Source organism: Sus scrofa, chromosome 16 (genome assembly GCF_000003025.6).
Source record: "Sus scrofa isolate TJ Tabasco breed Duroc chromosome 16, Sscrofa11.1, whole genome shotgun sequence".
Lineage (NCBI taxonomy): Eukaryota > Metazoa > Chordata > Mammalia > Artiodactyla > Suidae > Sus > Sus scrofa.
In genome coordinates, this window is record NC_010458.4 from 54,077,609 (window position 1) to 54,098,441 (window position 20,833).

General features: G+C 43.4%; 1 protein-coding gene across 4 annotated transcripts in view; it reads right to left on the reverse strand.

The window, feature by feature from the left end:
- The window catches only part of DOCK2 (dedicator of cytokinesis 2), a 405,461-nt gene that overhangs the window by 234,361 nt on the left and 150,267 nt on the right, over positions 1–20,833 (reverse strand). The gene's annotated exons all lie outside the window — the stretch shown is intronic.

Consider the following 20,833-nt stretch of genomic DNA (forward strand, 5'->3'; position numbering starts at 1 on the left):
TAAACGATGAATGATTATTTTTATACCATCTTTCTTCTGATGCACAATCATCTCTTTTACTTTCCCCAATTCCCTCTGCCTGGTTCTAAAAGTTTGCTTTGCCTCACAGAGTCTCTGTGTCCTCCAAGTTACCTGTCTTCTGCTCGCCTGTTCTGCACTCTCTCTTTCCTGGCAGAGCTCTTCCTTAGTCCCCTGTAGCTGGTGATGGTACGGTCACATTTCAGGGTGAGTGACGGGAAGGCTGGTTGCCAATGCTGGGCATGTGAGTAGGACTTGCGGCCTGGGAGTTTCACTGTAGGGTGATCTGGGTGAGACGGTTACCTGGAGAGGCTCACATAGTGTTTACAAGTCTTTCTGCTGGACTGGTCTGGGCTGCTCAGAATTCTCTGATCGCTTGTCTGAAGGGTGAAGGCCTGGCTGCCAGCGTTCCAGGAGCTGTGTGAGAGGAAAGTGCTGGAGCCTTCAGCTGCCAGGATGCCCACTTTGCTGGCAACCTTGTTCTGAGTATGGCATCACTGCCTTTGATTTTGTCTAGTGTCTCCTAGATCGCATGCCCTATGTTTTATCTTCTTTCCAGAATGAACCTCCAGGGACCCAGCTACATGGAACCAGGCTGCTGCTTACACAGACTTGCAAATGCCCCTCCTTATCCGAGCCCCTCTCCTTCATTCCACCTCTGGGGCTCTCTGTACTACCATTTCCTGAAACTTTCCATCTTTGCCTTAGATTGGATGAGTTTTCAGCTTTCGCCACTGCTGGCTTATGACTCACTCTTCTTGGGTCTGCTAAGTCATTCATTACTTTCCTACACGATAGCTACTTTTCTTTATGAAGCAAAAAAAAAACCTCTCTTCAATATTTTCTCAGTAGGTTTTTTAACAAGGAGGAAAATAGATGACTAAGTTTTATCTAAAATCTTTTCAGGGATTTCTACCCTAAAAATTTGATGTTTAAACATATATAGCTGAGCCAATTTAATTAGAAATATTAAAAGTGCATGGGCTACTGCTAAATAATAAAAAATGTGATTGTGTAATGCAAATGTCTAAGGTTTTAAAAAGAGTTCTAACGCAGCCTCTAATTTTGCAGAAAGAGAAACTTCTTTTGGGGGGGGGAGGTAGTAGTACAAGGTCACATGACTAATGACAAGTCCTGTCATTAGACCTAGAGTGAGAAATCAGTTCTGCTGAGTAAGGCCCAGCTACCTGCTCTGTCCACTCAAGCGGGAGAACAGCCTTGGTCCTTGTGTTCATGCCGAGGACAATCCCAGATCCTCTTTGCAGTATTAAGATGAAGATCACCAGGTACAGAGTTAAACAAACCTTCTTTGCTTGTTTAACGAAAGAGAAATAATGCACATTCTGACCATAACATCTATGGTCACTATATTTTTTCATTGTTCTGTGTTCCTACATAAGACGTCTTTTCAGCCTGTTTCTGGTCTTGAAGTCACCACAGACACTCACCTAGAAAGAGAATATCCTGGGAGTTCCCCTCATGGCTCAGCAGTAATGAACCTGACCAGTATTCATGAGGTTGCGGATTTGATCCCTAGCCTGGCTCAGTGGATTAAGGATCTGGCGTTGCTGTGGCTGTGGTGTAGGCGGGCAGCTGCAGCTCCGATTCAACCCCTAGCCTGGGAACCTCCATATGCCAAGAGTGAGGCCTTAAGAAGACAAAAAAAGAAAAAAGAAAATATCCTAACTTCAAACAGTTACAGCCGTCATCTAAAACAGAGACGTCCTCTCTCGTTTTGGGGCCCCTTGTGGTGACGGGATTTTCTCATGAGTTCGAGGTTTTAATAAAGTTTCCATCCTGCAAGACTGGCTTTACTGCACGACAGTTCCTTGTGTGTTGCAAGTGTCAGGGGCAGCTGAGGACTCAGAGAAGTGGAAGTCCGGGGCAGTGAGGTCAGGCTGGGGCTTTGCTGCACCCCATCATCTCTCCTACTCACTGAGCGACCCCCCACTTCCGGGGTAGGACTTGGGCAAGGCCTTCATGTGGCCACAAGTGTCTTTGCGCTGTGGGTTAGTTTTCTCTAGAAGGGCAGAGTTTGAGCTGGTGGTAGAGGAAGGTAATAAAGGAAGAGAGGATAAGGGTTTTCATTCTCACACGGCTGATACCTAACAATCTTGAGTTCATACCCGAAGCTAGAGGCTGTGTGTACAGACTTGACATCTATAGTCTCATTTAATTTTTTAAAACCCCACTGAAGCTCCAGATGTGAAATGTGAGGATAAGAGAGGCTTAGTCACTTGCCCAGGAACTATCCACTCCGTGGTGGCCAAGCCAGACTCTAAGTTCCGTTCTGTCCAATTTCATGCTCCCTCCATGATACAACGTGTAGTGGGGTGCTGGGAGGTGGGAGATGCATTAGGTCCTCTGAAACCTCTCTGGCAACAATTTGCAGAATTATGAAAATACAGAGCCCCCTTGCAAGGAGATTATGGAGGTACCACTAACTATGCTCCTTCCTTGTGTCAACCAATCTTACCTCTCCAAGCCTCAGTTTCTTCATCTCTGAACAGGCATCATGGCATCCCACAATATCAGAATTATCTTGAGAATCTAATGATTCTCTGTAACTATTTCCAATACGAAGCACTAATATCTTCTGAGCTCTTACTACATGTTATGTATTTATTGCCTGAAGGAATTTTGCAAGCCCCTATGAAATAAGGGAAATACTTCTATTATTATAGAGGTGCAGATGAGGAGCCAGGCTCTGGCTGTGGGCACACACTGTGTAAGTGTAGATGATCTAAGTTCTAATCCAGGCCTGTCTGACTCCAGAGCCAGCCCTGTAAATGCCACTGCCTCCCTCTTCCAGGATTACAGAAACGAATGGATGGGAAGCACTCTGTAGATGGTAAAGCATTCTGCAAATCTGTCCAAAGTGAACACTAAGGCAAACATTTGTGTGCACAGCTGTTTACAGCATATTGTCTTGCTTATAATATCCAAATGTAGCAAGCAAGATAAATGTCCCCAAATCAGGGCTCCTATTATATAAATGATGGCTTAGCCCCCAGTGGAGGGGGAGCAAGTAGAGATATCTTGATCTAGAAAGACATCCTTAATGTATGAGTAAAAGGAGACTACAGGGCACCACATATGATATAAACCTATTTATGTCTTTTAAAACCATTTTTTCCACGTCCAAAAGGTCTAGGAAAATGAAGAGCAAACCATTAACAGCAATATCCCTGAGCAGAGGGAGAGGGAGAGATATCAGGTTAATAGGACCACTTTACTTGCTATGGTTGGTTGGACAATTTCATAATAATCGCATATGATAATAAAGAATATAGGGAGTTTCTGTTATGGTTCAGCTGTAACAAACCTGCTTCATATCCATGAGGATTCAGGTTCGATCCCTGGCCTCACTAAGTGGATTAAGGATTCAGTGTTGCCGTGAGCTGCAGTGTAGATTGCAGGCTGGGATCCCGAGCTGCTGTGGCTGTGGTGTAGGCCGGCAGCTGTAGCTCTGATTTGATCCCTAGCCTGGGAACTTCCATATGCTGTGGGTGCAACCCTAAACAGAGGAAAAAAGAAAAAAAGAATATAGAACTATTGCCCAGTGGAAAAAAATGAAAGCCAGTCTACACACCTAAGGAACCAAATTCACAGAGGACTGAATAGATACCTCCTAGGGCTTCCAGTGCACTGCAGGCAGCCCTGTGTTCAGAGGTGAGAGTGCTTCCCCTCTCTGGAGCCCCCACCCCCTGCTGGGGCAGCTACAGAGCCTTGGTGCTCACGCGCTGGAGGGCTGTTGTCAATGTGCCCGAGCAGACAGAGAAGCACCATAAAAATCACATAGGTTAACACTTTCGTAAAAGGCATAAGTATGAAACATCTTATTCCATTTATCAAATGCCTTTAACTTCCATTTCCTGGGAGGTAAAAAGATACCTTAAAGTAACCAGAAAAAAAATATAAATATATAACAAAACCATCACCTCCAACAACAAAAAATTCCATTGTGCCTAGACAGAAATGCTTTTTATTCAGATCCTGCAGGTTGGTTTGTGAGGTTTTTAATTAAAATACACTGGAATTGCAACCTGCACCCTAGAGGGGAGACAACTGAATCTTCCAAGGTCTGTGAGTTCAACATCTCAGTCCTGATAAATAGAGGCTGGTTGAAGCCATTTTTTAAAGATGTACCTTGGAGATGGTCTACTTTTGTGTTTTGTTCTTCAAAACAAGATGAATCTATGGGGACTGCCCAAGGAGAAATGGATAAAGAACACAAGTAACATTTGTTGATCTCTTACTATATGCCAGGCAATGGGCTGTGTGCTTTGTGTTTGTTATCTCACTGCATCTTGACCAAAACCCTGGAATTAAGAATTACCCTATTTCAAGAGGTAAAATAAAATCCATTCTAATATAATTAGTATTACTGTTCAATACATATCAAGCATTTAATATATATGAGATACTATAATAAATTCCTTACAGGAACATCTCACCTAATTCACAGAATAATTGTATCAATCTACTGCACTGTTCTCCCCATGTTACAGATGAGGAAATGCAGGAAATGTAACTTGTTCAAAGTCACAGAATTGTAGGTGATGGAGCTGGATTTGTAACCATGTCTTCTTGGTTACAAGGCTTCTACGTTCTATGCACAGCTATTCACAGCAATTTTGTCTTGTTTATAATATCCAAGCGTAACGAGCAGATCAATTTGGAAATGTCCCAGCAGCAATGGTCTCCTTTAAGGTTTCCACTATAGAAATGGGGCCTGTGAACTATTTATAATATTTTTTAAAAATTAAAAGAAATTGTACCTCACCCACTTTCAGTATTGTTGCACTGGCTGATTGCAATGTCAAGATTCCTTGTTTGAATGAGAATAAGATAAACTCTAGGTAGGAACCTTGCTTAACTCTGCAAGGTCAGAAAATTCAGAAGGTGCTTATTATATATATTACCCCTTTTTTAAAAAGTTAGTAAATAAATTACCTAATGTTTAATACATTTTGCTTGTTCAGGAGACAATATATTTTAAAACATGCATCCATAAGAATATAAGGAATGGTGAAAAAACGCTGGTGGTGAAAATCTTTGCTGATTTTCCTCCATCAGAGCATTCAAATGGGGTTTGAAAACCATGTGAATAGGGTTCCATCCCTCCATGTCTCGGCTGCCCAATGGGACTATCTTCCTCAGCACTTCTGCCCTCCTCGCACCCTCCCCTCCACTAGCATTTCTCCTCTGTTTCCTTCTGCTTCATGCCTCTGCTCTATCAGCAGCCTTCACCCCCAGTCCTGGGATGGCTTCAGCCACAGGCAGAGAAGGTGCCTGTACAGGTCAGCATGGTGCTCCCAGACCCCCAAATGATCTCCCACGTAGACTTCCAACTAGTTGTTGATATTTGAAGTTCCATGGAAAGAATGTCATTTTTTGATGTCAGGCTAATTCTTCCCTGTTAAAATGTAGCCCTGAAGGAGAGCATTAAAATAACAGACTATGAGCTCCTCTGGGGTAAATGTCATAACATATCCACTCCTACCGACCCGCTTCAAGGCTGAACAAATAGAACAATCAAGAATCATCTATGAGATCTATGAGGATAGGGATTAGATCTGTGTCAGTATTTCAGGGCCAACACCAAGCGCGGATATCTGGCACATGATAAGTCATCACCACATTTTTACTATGAGGATGTAAATTTCACTTAGTTTATTAAAAAAGTTAATTTGAGGCATAAGATAACTGCTGTAGAGTAAGGAGAAATTCTTACATAAGGGATGGAGTGGGAATGTAGACTCTGGAGGCTTCTGGGCATGGATTTCTCAACTCTATGGGCCACACAGCTTGACCCCAGACAACAACTAAGAGGTTCTTGGACAAGGGGAGAGAGGAGGAACCAAAATACCTACACAATCTTCGCCCTCCTTCCCACAGTGAAAATACCCCTAATCCTCCAGACAAAGAATATAGATATCAGACAGCTCATTTAGCAAAGATGGATCTAGTTTCCTCAGCAGGAATCTCCCCAAATCAAAACTCTACTGTCCTCTTTTTTTTTTTTTAATGGACTCTCTACCCACAAATCCTTCCCAAGTCAATTGGGCACAAAACGGCGTTCAGAGACAGGTCTCATGAAACATCCGAGGATCCTGCGTCTCAGCCAGAAATCAGAGCCCATGCTCACAAGCCTTAGAGATCGATTTTACCAGAGGCTTTAGAAAAATTACCACCAACAGGAGGCTTTAAAACTTTACCCTTGAACCTCGTTGGCTTTGTTGGGAAGGGGTGGAGGAAGTAGGCCAATCTTAAATGCAAGAGAATTGGCTAGAAAAAAGCAATGAATCTGAGGAACGAATGTGTACTCCTTGATCTACGTGTGCAGTCACGACATCAATGTTGCCTTTCCAATCAAGATGGGCTATAATTAATAGTCTCCCTGGAAATGCATCTCTATAATCTCTATAAAGAACAAGTGATAGAGAATGTGTGCCACTCTCCGTGGTGCTGATGAAATCACAGCCTCCCAGAACAAGGGCATTCTCCTCATCTGGAGAAGTCTGAGTTCAATCTCACTATCTCTCTCCCTTTCTTTCTCTCTCTCTCCCTCCCTCCCTCCACTGACCCCTATAGCATGTGTGAGTCTTTGCTTTAATGTTCCAAAACCATGCATGATTTTCTTCACTGTTCCTTAAATGTACTGATGATTTCAAATACATTTTATAGTTCTCTCACATATCTAATACTTACTATCACCTCCAGCCAATTCTTTTTGGAAAGTTTAGGGCATGTATTCCCTTCTCCCTCACTATCTCTCTCTATCCAACCTATATATTTACAGTAAATTTGAAAGAAGAGGAACTAGTTTTTCTGATTTATTCCAAAAAGTCCAATTTGATTCAGGGTTTCTGGTAGCGTTTCTGGAGTGTGTTGGGGTGGGGAGGAAGCATTCATCTATTTCCTAGTCTCTGTAATATTCAGTGTCCCTCACTTTGGGGGGTTGAAGCTCTCATCCTCCCCTGACCAGCTGCAAGCAGCAAAGTCTTTCTTCTGAATATTCAATTCCTTTTAAATCTCAGCCACTGGGAGTCCAGCATAATTTATTAGTATAACCAACTCACCTTGAGCCAAATGCATGTGTTTATTCCTATAAGTACACTGAGTTTCTTTCTGATAAGTGTGCTGCATCTAGAAATAATCTTCTTCTCCCAGTGTTCCTAGTTCTGCAGTGATTTTAATCTTCCCACAGTCACAGTGTCTTCTTGAGGCAGAGTGCACCTCACCTTCACCTTGGAAGACAAGCAGCTCCCTCAAGGAGTTCAATCTTTTGGGTCTGGTGCAGTCTTGTTTCTCCCAGGATCTAACTCAGCAACCCTCAATCAGCTCATCCTTCCCACAGAGAGGAACCAAAATGCCTTCGAGAGGAGGTTTTTAATCTGTGTCTGAGATGCCCTTCTCCCTGTGGCCACTTACCAAGCTCCTACTCAGCAGTCAAAAAACCTGGCCCAATCATCACCTTTGGGAAGCCTTTTCTGACTCAATCGCTCTAAACTCCCACTTCACCATAGGCAGGATTAGCTATTCTTCTTGTTGGGTGCCCAAAAACCTTATTTATACTTCCTAAAACTAGGGGACCATGTATTTCAGTTTTGACTAATTGAAGTGCAGTATCTATTTGTCACAGAGTAAGCACAAATTATGTGAAAGAACATGTAACATGAATGTGTCAGTGGTTGGACAGAAGGATGGAAGGATGAATGGGTGGATTAATAATGTCTCCTAAATTTCCATCTTATCAGTTCAGATTCTGATGCAAAATAGTAGCAGTGTTGTCTATTTTCAAAAAGCAAAGATGCTAACAATGTCTTTCCTTCTTTTTCTTATATGCACCCGCCTCTTATTCTTTCATCTTTTACCCTATAACCAAGAGAATGTGTTGTTGTAACTTGTCTTCAACAACAGGTTTCAAGCAGATAAATATTTAGTCTTCTGGGGGTCATTGGGAAGGTTATAACTACTCCTCTCCAACCTTCCCTGAATGGTGTCATTCCTTGCCCCCAGATATGACAGCATCCCTTTCTTCCCTGAAGACTGAATCTATTCACAAGGGGAAAAAAAAAAAAAAAAAAAAACCTCCACTTTCCACAGGGGGTGCTTTCCAACTCTGCTTATCAGATTTCTAGTGTTTCCCTGTAAGGTTCTTTAAGGCACAGCCACCCTATGTTACCTACCCATAGCCACAGGGATGTTTGTCATGCCAGAAGGGGGCATAAAAAGCACCAGCTTTGCCTGCATTTTTCACTTTTCTGAGGTCTCACAAAAATGTATAGGAAAAATTATAATGTCTAACAAAGTCAACTATCTCTTTATCCATTCAGATTACACTTCTAAATTATGCAGAGCAGTTTTTAAAGTCACTATTCATTGCATGAATGTTAGTAGAAACAAAACTGTCATAATATACTCATAATCCAGCCCTACAATATATCTAACTACTTCTTCTACGGTGCCTTCAAGCCCTCATGCCTGCAAAATCTCTACAGTTTGCAGACAATTTTTGTTCTGCTTTTGCCAGTTAACATGGCATAGCATTTTTATTAATATATTTGGTAGCCAAGTGAAGTCTGTTGTTACTTACCCCTCGAGGAGGTGAAGGGGCAAAGTTACGATTTAGACAGATTGAATTCTGGCTCTGCTGCTAACTTGCTCTGTAGCCTCAGCCTATTTATTAAAACTCCTGTAAGCCTCATGTGTTCACCAGTAACAGGAGCATGATAACCGCCCACTCACAGGATTATGTTTAACAGTTGACTGTATATAAGGTCCTTGACAAAGCGTTTGGTTTACAGCAAACATTCATTTAAGGATGATTCACAAATCACAGTAGTACTTTTAAAACACAGATCTATTATGAATTACAAAATAAAGTATACATGAATAATTGAGATAAAACAGAGGATTGAATTTGAATAAATTCATCTTTGGGGCAAAATCCCCAGAACCTTGAGTTTATCTTCATTCACCTGAAGTTAGATATACTTAAGCGGAAATGCTTGAAAATAAATGAAATCAATCATCACCCTTCCACAGATATGTCTGCGTGACCTGTAGACTGTCAGAACTAGAGTTGGAAATAGAACTCCTATGTTCTCAAAAGCTGCTGAAAGGCTCTGATACTAAATATCACCTTCCCTGTCACCACCACCTCAATCAATGCACCACGAGAAGCAGACACCATTGATGAATTAATCAAAATTTTAAGGGATTACATCAGGGCAAGAAGGGAGGAAGGAAGAAACATAGAGTATCGACATGGTGGTCCTGACTAACAAAATACTATGGAGCATATATAACTTCCCCAGGATCACACTGTGGTGAAGCTGGGACATGAATCCACAGTCTACGTGTCTCCAAAGCACATCATCTTTCAACTAGAATTTAATCAATGAAAATTGAGAGATGGTATGAGTAAAAGAATGTATTTACATATGAACTGGGTCACTCTGCTGTACAGCAGAAATTGACACAATACTATAAATCAGCTATATACTCTAATCAAGATAAAAATTTTAAAAATCAACAGATATTTTTTGACTGCCTAACCCTGTGTCAGATGCTATGTTAAGATACAGGGATGAACAAAGATGCAGTCCTTGCATCATGTAGCTGAGCAGACACTTCAATGGTGAGATGAAACCTGATGAGAGTCTGGTAAAGCGAAGTATCTACAGTATCTGCAAACTATTCACGTAATGCGGACAAGTAAATATGAGTCTCTATACTGTCCAGAGTTCAATTAAACTGGTGCTCAAATAGGCTGGCCTGGAAACCTGATCATCACTATCCTTCTGCATTATTTCTCTGGGAAAATGCATGTTGAATCCTAAACTGATGTATGAACACCTTTGGGAGCCCAGCAACACTCAAAAGTTAGTACCTGCTTTTTATATGAGGTTTTAATGCATCAGCAGCAGAATCACCTTTCTTCTTAGGTTCTGCTGAGTATAAAAAATAAAATTAGTGTCAGCAGGTACTTCTAGGAAATAGACTAATTGAAGATGGAAGGATCAATCAAACCACAAAGATTAATTATTGAGTATCTGCTCAGAGTTCGGCACTATGCCCAGGCAATGTAGAAATATAGAAGAAATATAAAACCGAGTCAGCCCTATCCATGGAGAGTCTGAGAGCCAGACAGGGGACACCCACATAAGAGCACATCCAGTAAATGGTAGCCTATGTCAAAATTCCAGGAGACCGGGATAAATACATGTCTTTGAAATGGGCTGGGGGTTGGGGAGGTCAGATATTAAGGGAATTAAGCGAGGCTGCAAAATGGCTCTGATTTGGATATTCAGAGAGAGTTTCTGGTAGCAGTGCGATGAATGCTAACCATGGAGAAAGGCATTGGACAAGTGTGCCCCCCAAAATGAAGAGACCACTGAGGCTAAGGACTAGAGCTGGAGAGTACTGAGAAATAGGTCTCAGAGGTAGCTTTGTCCTAATCGCCTTTGCCCCCAACTCCTGTGCCTAGAAAGGTGCCTGACAAACACTAGGTACTCAGTCAGTGTTTAGTGAGGTGGAAGGACATCACCTTCGCTGGAAAGAGAAATAATCGGGAAAAAACATGTGCTAGTCCTGCTTCAACATATACCAGACAGTCCCAGTACACAAGAACAAACATAATACTGCACACAAGTAAGTGCTAAATTCTATGATACATGGGAAGTTGTCAGCATGCAGCAGGGAAAGTGACGACAGTAGGGGATGATTTCTTAATGGAAGGGGAACTCTCAGGAAAGGCAAGTTTGGCTTGCAGGAGTCACAACTGGGATACTTACAGGGCTGAGCCAGAAACATAAATGTGGGAATCCAGACACAGGAAACAATAGGAAGTGGTGGGACTGTGGTTTTTAATAAATCATTTGGCAAGCCAAACAAAACATGACTGTAGGCTAGATTCAGGCAGTGAACCACCAACCGGAAGCCCTCAAGACAAGAAGGGAGAAAAAGAATGCTTTTCAGATGCAGGAGACAAGGAAACTGCAAAAAGAGAGCAAGGAGCAGGAAGGCTTGGTGGGAGAGTGAGAGACGGGTCTTCCCAGAACCCAGAATGCCACCGAAAGCAGTGGAAATGTGGCTGGGGAGAAAAGCTAAGTTGAGTTTGCATTCCAGGTAGAAGAAAAGGTAATAAATAGAGAGTAACAGACAACTTTAGCATGCTAGATTGTTTGGAGAAATTGTGCTGAAATTAAATGTTTTCTTTTCTAATCCGGGCTGCTAAATCAATTGTATTTATCTCCTAAGACTGATGTTATCTAAAACTGCCTAGAGAAAATGTCCGTTCTAGAATTCTTGGGTTGTTTTCTGGAAACGTCCCTGGTGCAGTTGCTGGTCGCTGCCCCCAGACAGTCTATGACAGTTGCAGCAGGATAGACAGAGCTGTGGCTCAAAAGCATCTTCAAAAACAGAGCAATTCCTCCCTCACTTAACACATGTCACTTAAGGATTTACATTTATACCAGCTGAGCAAATCAAAGTTACAGTTCCCTCAGTAACTGTAACCTGGACCAAACATGACTATATTTTTCTGCTGCTGAGTGGGCTTTTAACTCACAATTCCCCACCGTGAATGGGAGATTTAATTCAAACATTTCACAAGAAATGCTTTTTGGAAAACACATGGCTGGCCCAGTGAAGGTTTAGTGTAAATGGCTGTCCCTTTTGATTCGTGTTTTTCTGCAAGAGTTCCCTGCAGACAGAAACCTTCCACAGCATCCTCCACAGTCTTGTGGGGGTGAGCAGGAAGGTACCGTCTCCACTCTTGCCAGTTGCCATGCTTGCTCATTCATGGGTCAGAGCCTGGCTTTGCCATTGCAGGTGGACGGTGATGACTGAGGCACCATAGGGACCCAGGACTGAGTTGAGACAGCAAGGTGATCAAGGGGTTTGTCCAGGGGGCAAAATTTCAGGGGTGTCAAAACTTTTCATTAATAAAGACAAATAATGCTATTTTTTAAAAGTAAAAATTAATGTAAAAAATCATGATGAACCAAATCTCAAAATATTGGGGTTTTTTTAAACATTGCATTGAAATACTGCTTTTCTTTATTGCTGAATTTCTGGTGTCCCCTCACACTTGCCTCCACCCCCAGGCAAGTACCTTACTTGCTCAGCCCTCATCCTGGCCCCAGGAGACAGTAACGAGCAAGTGTGGAGAGGACATAGTGGATTTGGCTGCAGGCAATCTCCTTTAAATTTTGGTCATGGCAAATAAAGGAATACTGAAGAACACCTTGAGAAGAATTTCTACTTGGTGCTGATGGAATGGAACGTGTTGGATTATTCATTTTATTGGGGGGCGTTCTAGTCAACCGACAACCAAAATCGTCTTCTAATTTTCCAGGTGGATCCTCTAAGAATAAGCGACCCAAAGACCATCCGGTAAGTTATGCCAGGCCAACCACTTGCCAAGCCTGCTAAGCAACGATCAGGTGTCATTCAGGTACCAAACACTGGCCTAGGAATTAGCACATGCACAGGGCTGTCTAATAGCCCAGGTGAGTGCTGCAGCCTCTGAGGTCCTTGAGACCAGAACAGGCTGTGATACTCCTTCACATTCCTGGTCCTCAGACCCAACTCCTGGGTTAGTGCATGCTGATGTTGGCTTAGTCGAGTAATTACTCAATCGTTCATTTAGTAGGGGTTACGTTCACTTCCAGACAGATTGGGGCAGTTAACAGAGTGGAATCTTCTAGTAAGCTAGCCATTTGTCTATAGGTTTTGTTGTTTTGACTAAAAAAGCAGAGAAAACCGCTTATCCTCAGCAGCCCTTCACAATGGAACAAGTGTACTTTGGGCAACTGTTCATCCTCAAAATGTATTCTTTGGAAGAGAGCATTATTCCCGAAACACTTCCAAAATAAGCTTAATTTTTTTGAGATAATGTTAACCTACAGAATAGTTGCAAAAAGTAGTACAGAAAATTCCTATGCATCCTTTATCCAGCTTCCCTTAATGTTAACATTTTAATGTTAGCATAATCAGAGCACAATTATCAAACCAGGACATTTACATCAGTAAAATACTATTAACTAAATGACAGACCTTATTCTAATTTTACTAGCTTTCCTTCTAAATCCATTTTCCAGTCCATGACCCATTTCAGGATCCCACACTGAATTCAATTGCCACGTTCCCTAAGTCCCTGCCAATTGTGATGGTGCCTCAGTAGTTCCTCATCTTTCATGATCTTAACCTTTGAAGAGTACTCATCTGCTATTTTGTAGAATACCCCTCAGCTGGAGTTTGTTGAATGTTTTCTCATTATTAGACTGAGACTATGCATTTGCAGCAGGATTTCTCCCAAGAGCAGTGCTGTATCCTCCTCAATACCTCTTCTCAGAGGCCTGGGATCTGATTTGTGTCCTTCCTGGTGATGCTCCCTTTCATCGCTTGGTTGGGGTGGTGCCTCTCTGTTTCTCCATGTAAGGTTACCATCTTTCCTTGTGTCATTGATAGGCGGATACTTTGGGAGGATACTCTGAGACTATGCAAATACCCTGCTTCTCATCATACTTTTGCCCACATGTTTGGTATCCACTGATGGTTCTTCCTTGTAACAATGATTACTGAGGTGTTTGCCTAATCAAAAATGAACTTTTGATCATCTTTAAGAGCTATTTAAGGCCCAAAGGCCAAAAGCTACTGCATTCCTATGCAGGAATCTGAACTCTGTTTCCAACTGGTCCACATAAGTCTTCAAAATTCTCCACACTACTTGGAAAGAAGCCATGGCCAATCAATAAGCATTGTCAAGGGAAATGAAACAAATGTCTTTATCTCTGCTCAGGGCTGGGTGTTTTCTTTGTCTTTCAATTGGTACATTCCTGAAGTAGCCTCTTCTTGACCAGTCTCAGGAGAACTTTTAAAAGCAGCAGATCCAGAGTTGCTGGGGAGAAAGGAAGTGCACAGGCAGGTCCCCTGGGCCTGTGGATTTTTCTCATTTGGGGAAATTCCGTTGAGTCCCAGGCAGGGGCATCCTGATAAATGCTGATCAACTTGTCTCTCCAGGAAGGAAAAAACAAGAGTCTGGATATTAAGTGATTATCAATTTTGTAGTGTGAGTACTCCCTCCATGGCTGATTTTCAAGCTAATAACCTGACATCACTGAACACAGAACTGGAGAAAAACGGGCTGCAGCAGAGCATTCAATATTGACATCTATAATACTAAATATCTGTATATATTTCTACCATTTTACAGATAAAACAGATGCACATCATCTCAAGCACATAGATAAAAACAAGGCACGGTTAAGATAATGAGAATGCGACTGTTTTAAGTATGTATTTGTTATCTTTGATTCTAATACAGTTCATTATTTATAGATATTTATATAAAATTTTAATACTGCTTGCTATTTAACAAATAACTCACAATGATTCTAAAATTTTAACACTTGGTTTTCATGAGCTGGTGTGAGCCAGCTCCAGCATACCACCTCATCCACAGAGTGGTTATCATGAGCCGCAAAGTCCTGGAACACCCCAAAGGAGCCCCTGAAACAGCACTGACACTTTTCTCCAGTCCCTCCAGGAGCCCTTGTGAGGTCCAGACGCCCTGCAGGTGATGGCGCTGCTCCAGCAGCAGCATCTGCTGCTTCTTGGCGAGCCTCCCATGGCGCCTGTGAGGACTCCAAAGCATCTGGCTGCCGCCAGGGCTAGCTTGAGAGCTGCCTTCAGTGCTAATGGGGTACCAAGTCCTCCCAAGCCCAGTGTCTGTTTCCCATTCTCCTAGGAGGCCAATTGGCCCTTAACCATTCTTTAAAAGAAATTATAGGGATGTTTCAGAAGCAGCCTGGAATAGTGGGAGGAGCACAGGAGGGAAGGGGAATAGTGAGGGAGGAAGCTAAGGCACATGTACTAATACGGATTTTCTGCCAGGTACAGGGCTGCATGCTCACAGTGTTCCTGTTTACTGTAATCCTGACACATCCGGGGCAACAGCAACCTCATTTTTACCAAGAGATTACATGACTTCCCAAAGTTCCCCAGCTAATAAGGAGTAGAACTAGGGCATATCCCAGCTCTGCTCACCCCTTGGCCTCATAGGAAGTACACGAGGTGCTTTCTACATATTCATGGATGGACACATGAATGTAGCCTAACTCCGAAGCTCGTGCCCCTAACTCCACTGGGGAAATGATGCTGGTGAAAGTGCTCTTTTTTTTTTTTAATTTTATTTTATGGCCACACCTGCTGCATATGGGATTTCCCAGGTCAGGGATTGAGTGAGCTGCAGCTGTGACCCCCGCTGCAGCGCCAGATCCTTTAACCCACTGACCAGGCTGGGGATCGAACAAGCACCTCCGCAGTGACCTGAGCCTCTGCAGTCAGATTTTTAACCCACTGCGCCAAGGCGGGAACTCCTGGTCAAAGAGCTCTTACTGAATGAGGTAATGGAAGGCAGTGCAGTGTGTGAAAGGCCAACTCTGGCATGTGACGGGGCAACTCCCCCAGGCTCTGCCTTTCACCAACTCTCTGACCTTAATTAGGAAAGTCGCCAAGCCCCTCTCTGAGGCTCGGCCTCCTGACCAGTAAAATGGGGATAATAACACTCATCTTGCCACATGGTAGCCAGAAACAAACAGTTGTGATATATGAGAAAGCACTTTGGTGGCTAAAAGGTGCCAGGAAAGAAAGTAGACTGTGTGTCACCGTCATGGCATCATGTCATTCCACTGGCCCAGGAAGGGCAGGTTTAATGCCATGGATACAGAGGAAGAGCAAGGGCTAAAAGAAAAATGGCCTTGGACGCAACAGAAGGTACAGGATTCTCATCTATTTCAACTTTTAAGTTTAGGGCTTAACTGGCTGCTCTCTGTGTGGAAGGCACCACAGACAAAAGAATTTCAGCAAGCCTTGTCCCCCTGCCTTTTATTTGATATATGAGGGAGCAGATAGGTTAGAAGACCATCCTGCTGTTTTTGCTGGGTAGTATTGATCCTGGGAACTAACTGCCAAGGGAAAAAAGGCAGCGTCAGCCTCCCTTCAAGCCCGCATCAGGCAGTCCACCTGGGATTCTCAGAGAGCTCAGAACTTCAGAGGAAGACACCCAAGCACAGACTGGCAGGGCCTGCTTCTTTCACAGGGCGGGTCAGGGGTGGCACTGGACCAGGGACACCCTCGAGACAGATTACTCCTTGTGCATGCCTCAGTGCCTGCCTCACCCACGGGGACCCTAACAGACCTGAAGATGCCAACCAAACTGCCCTTTTGCAGTTATGCCTGGTCCTCTGTAAGGAAGAGACAGGAGTGTGAGTGTGTGTGTGCATGTGTGTCTAAAAGTACATGCACCCAAACTCACACATGTGTATTCAACACAGGAGACGAATCGCCCATAGCAGGTGTGTGGAGGGGGAAGCAGGAGATGGGGATAAAGGTAAGAAACACACACACAGGAAACAAGAGAAGGCCTTGCACAGACCAGTGAGGATAGCATGTCATAAACTGAGGGCGACTGGTTCAGCCCCTGTACCTGACATCCAAGGGAGGCAACGAGGGAAAGGCCCACAGCCTCCTGGCACTTAGAGCCCTAGACTCAGGGGGAAATCAGGCTCTGCCACTGACTGGGGTGGGTCACAGTCATTCATTTATCCACTCCTTCAATAGATGGCTTCATAAGCCAGGCACTGTGCGGAGTGGGCAAGGGCAAGGGGCAGGCTGCAGGGCGGGGCAGGGCACCTCCAATTACACAGGCAGATGGGGCCACAGAGGATGAAAACCCACGTGCTATGATTCAGCAGGCATAAGCTTTATGGACCACGAGAGAGAGGTGTGGAGGAGGGTTAAAGAAGGCTTTCTGGGGAGAGTGACATTTTATCTGACTTCTGAGCATTAGGTAGGATTTAGCTAGGCAAAGAGAGGAGCAAACAGCACACACAGCAGCCCAGAAGAGAGAGAGAGAAAGTGGTGCATTTGAGGGATTGAAAGAATTTTAATGGAGCAGAAGGATGGGGAGTAAGAGTGGAATTGGCAAGAGGAAAGGCTGCAAATGTAAACTCCGTGAAGTTGGGGGAGTGAGACTTGCTCTCGGAGCTTCTGTGCTCAAAGCCTGGCAGGGGACACATGAGGGAAAGGATAACACAAAGCAATTAGCGCTGTGACATCAGTCTGAACACACAGTTATGTCAACACAGAGAAAGAAGTCCTTAAACCTGCCTCGAGGTGGCAGGGAGAGGAAGAAGACATGGACCTGAGAAGATTTCAGGAAGGAAGTGTTATTTGAGCTGAACCTAAAAGGAGTTTAGGATTTTACTTTCACAAAAAGGATGGGAACTGGGAAAGACCTTGCAAGCAAGGGAAAAGGCATGAGCAAAAGCTCTCCCTACCAGTGTCTAAGCTGATGAATAAAAATACCAGAAACTCCAGACCAATCGCGACTAACAGAGGGCCATGGTAAAGCACTCAGGTTTTTGGACCCAAAAACTTATTTGTTTTTTAAAGCTGATCCTGTGCATTCTCTACCTCCACGATGCATATGCAACCAAGGCCATCTCCTCTTCACAGCTAAGCGTCATCTGTACCCACTTTGTGATCGCTAAGCATGGTACAAAACTGACAATTCTCTTGCCTGTCAGGAGAATGAAACATAAAAACCAGAAAGCCTGTTTTAAGAGGGGGGAAGCCAACTCCCTCCAGGTTGGGCATAAAATTAAATTTTATGAGTTACTCAGCAGCCTGCAAGGCACAGAAGGAAGCCTGTGTGAAACCACATTTCAAAGTAACCTAAGTTGACAACTACACTTGCTCGCTGAGGGGGAGAAAAAGAGTTAATGCAGGCCTTTCACCCTTCACCTGAGACGGTCTGTTCATAAGCTAAGTGCAACTTTAGTGAGCTGGGGGAGGGAATTTCACACTACCATTAAAAAAACATCAGCACCCAGGCTTGGGCCTACATCACCCCCTGAGGTTACCCAGGGTCACAATGAATAAGGTAATAATAGGAAAACATAGCTTCCTGGTGCCAGGCCTGCTGTGCTGAGCTGTAAGTATCCAAACAATGTCCATCTAGATCTGCTGAAGACACGCATTCTCTCCCATCCTCCAAACACACAATGCCCACCCCCGCCCAAGGAGGGCTAGCATCCTGCTCTGTAATTGCGAAGTTTCCACATGCGGTTCTGCTCCTGGGAGATGTTTCTGGCAGGCAGATCTAGTCCACGCTTGAGCTGGAGAGATGGGCTGTTCTAAGGTACCAAGAAAGAACCACTAAAAAATGGATGGCCATGTCGTTATCAGCACAAAGGATCCAAACAACGAACAGAAAAATCCAGGACATCTGCCCTTGGAGTCTTCCTTTTAATTGTTCTCCCAAATTTCCAATTTTGAGAAGCTGGTGCCTAAAGAAACCAACAGCACATCTGATGGCTTGGATTTTCAAAGTCATAGCTTTGTACCGGCCATGTCCCCACTACTGCATAAAAATGAATTTATGAGTGCAAATGACTGTATTTGAAGATTTTGCCATTTTACGGTTTATTAAAGGCCATATTGGAAGATGCAAGGTTTTATAGACCGGAAAGGGCTCTTCAATTAAGAAGGGAAAGACCTGAGGAAGAGCCCAATGGTTCTTCCATTTCCAGTGAATACCAAAAATGAAAAAAGAAAAATTAGGTCCTGTTAGAGTAGTGGTTCTTAAAGTATAGTTCCTGGGCCAGCAACATCCAGACCACCTGGGAACTTGTTCAAAAAATAAATGATCAGGCCCCGACCTCCAAACATAATGATGGGAAACCTGTTTTAACAGCTCCTCGTGACGGTTCAGATGCAGGCTCACGTTGAAGATCTTCTGCACTAGAGCTGTGGTCCTCCACCGCTATTCTGCCCGCCTCTTCTCATCACCTGGTGAACATGTTATTGTGATGCCCTGGCCAACCCCAGGCCAGTTAAAGCAGAACAACTAGGACTGGAGCCTAGGCACAGCTGCTTTTAAAAAAGCTCCTCAGGTGATGTCATGTGCAGCCAGAGTTAAGAGCTGCCATATACTGGACTAAGAGAGATTTAGATTAGAAACTTTGGCACTTCTGATTTTCAGTTTAGCTCAAAGTAATAATGGCCACTGAATGAATCTTTATCAGAGAAAATGCTTTTGAGAAGAGGAGCAATTTCCATCTTCATGAGCTGGAGATGTTATATGTGAAACTCACCAAAAGCATTAGAGTCTTGTACAAACCCAGTAGCAATAAGATTTTAACAACTCACTAGCAAAAACAGTTGCTCATCCTGGGAGAGAAGTAGGCTTGTCCCCACATTCAAAGGTCATTAGAAAAGCAATGCACTCAGAAGCAGGAAAGGGTGACATCACACCTCCCACACACCTTAAGTCTAGATGCCACAAGCCCCCAAGGAGAGCTCTGAGCCTCCCACTTGCTTCTTGGCTTTGAAGCCCCACGTACTCGGGGTGTTGGAGAGAGCAGCCTCTTCTCACCAGCATCTGATGTTACACAAGGTGCGAAATGATGACAACCTGGCAGGCTAGAACTAGGGGGCCGCTCCCATGGGATGGGCAGAGTCTCAGGATCGCTGCTTAAGGGAGCTGTGAACCGGGGCCGCCCTTCTACCTAAATCACAAAATTGGGAGAACACAGTATAAGGGTGTTCCTCAAACTGGGGTCCACTAGCATTGTCCCAAGGATACAGGATTTTTTTTCCCCATGAAAAGAGACCCAAACATTGCTTAAATGTAAGAAACACTGTAAATTCTTTTCCACAGGAAGAGGCCACATTCTTTGGGATGTTTCTTAAGAAATAATGAGCCAATCCTCATGTGTCTACACCATCAGTGAGAGTAAGATCAAACAGTCCCCTAACTTTTTTTTTTAAAGATCAAATAGCAAAGACTGGAACCAGTTCAACAGCTAGCGAGTAACATGCTTCTGAAAACAACAGCGTCATCATGACATCCTTGCCGAGTGAATTTTAAGTACATAAGCTTTGGGCATTAAACTCCCTCTCCCCCGAAAAAGGATGAGAATAGGAAAAAAAATGTTTTTTAGCCCCAATACCTCTGATAATGCAGACTTTTGAGTCTGACCAACCTGGGTTTGAATTTTGAAGTTGCTATTTATTTGCTGTCTGGCCGGAACATTTCAGATTAACATCTATAAAATGGGAATAATAAACCCTTAGCAGTGATCAGGGTGAGCAGAAAGAAGGCTTGGACTGCATTTAGCACAGCACCCAGAAAGCAGTCAATCAAGTTGCAGTCATCATCATTAACTATCCACTCTTGGACACCCAGCTGAAGCTTCACTTCTCTTGTGAAGACCTCCTTGACAAAAATGCTCTCATACACACAGTCTTTGCAGTTCCAACACTCCTAGTATACATCTAGATTTTAGTCATTACATTATATTGCAATTGCTTATTTATATGTCTGCACATATTTTCTGAAGGAAAAAGACATACATTTGTGTCCCCAGTGCCTGGCACACACCTGGTGCATCATATGTACAAATGAATGAATAAACAAATGAACGAATGAAGTTAGCTATGAATTTACCTATAGATGAAATATGAAAAAATCTAACTACGATGGTAAGAGTGGAAAGGACAAGTCAGAAGAGAGGCATGCAAGGAAATCGATAGTGGTAGATGACGGCCTGGGAGCAGGAAAAGTAGTATTTTGCAGAGTTTTCTAATATGGTCAATCACAGACACAGTCCATCCAGAAAGCCCTTCTCTGAGGATTTTCTAGGGAGGAGAGAGGTTTGAGATAATGGTCACACAAATACTTAGAAAAGATTTATCGGCTGCTTGGGTCTACCCAGTCGTCTGAAACCAACCC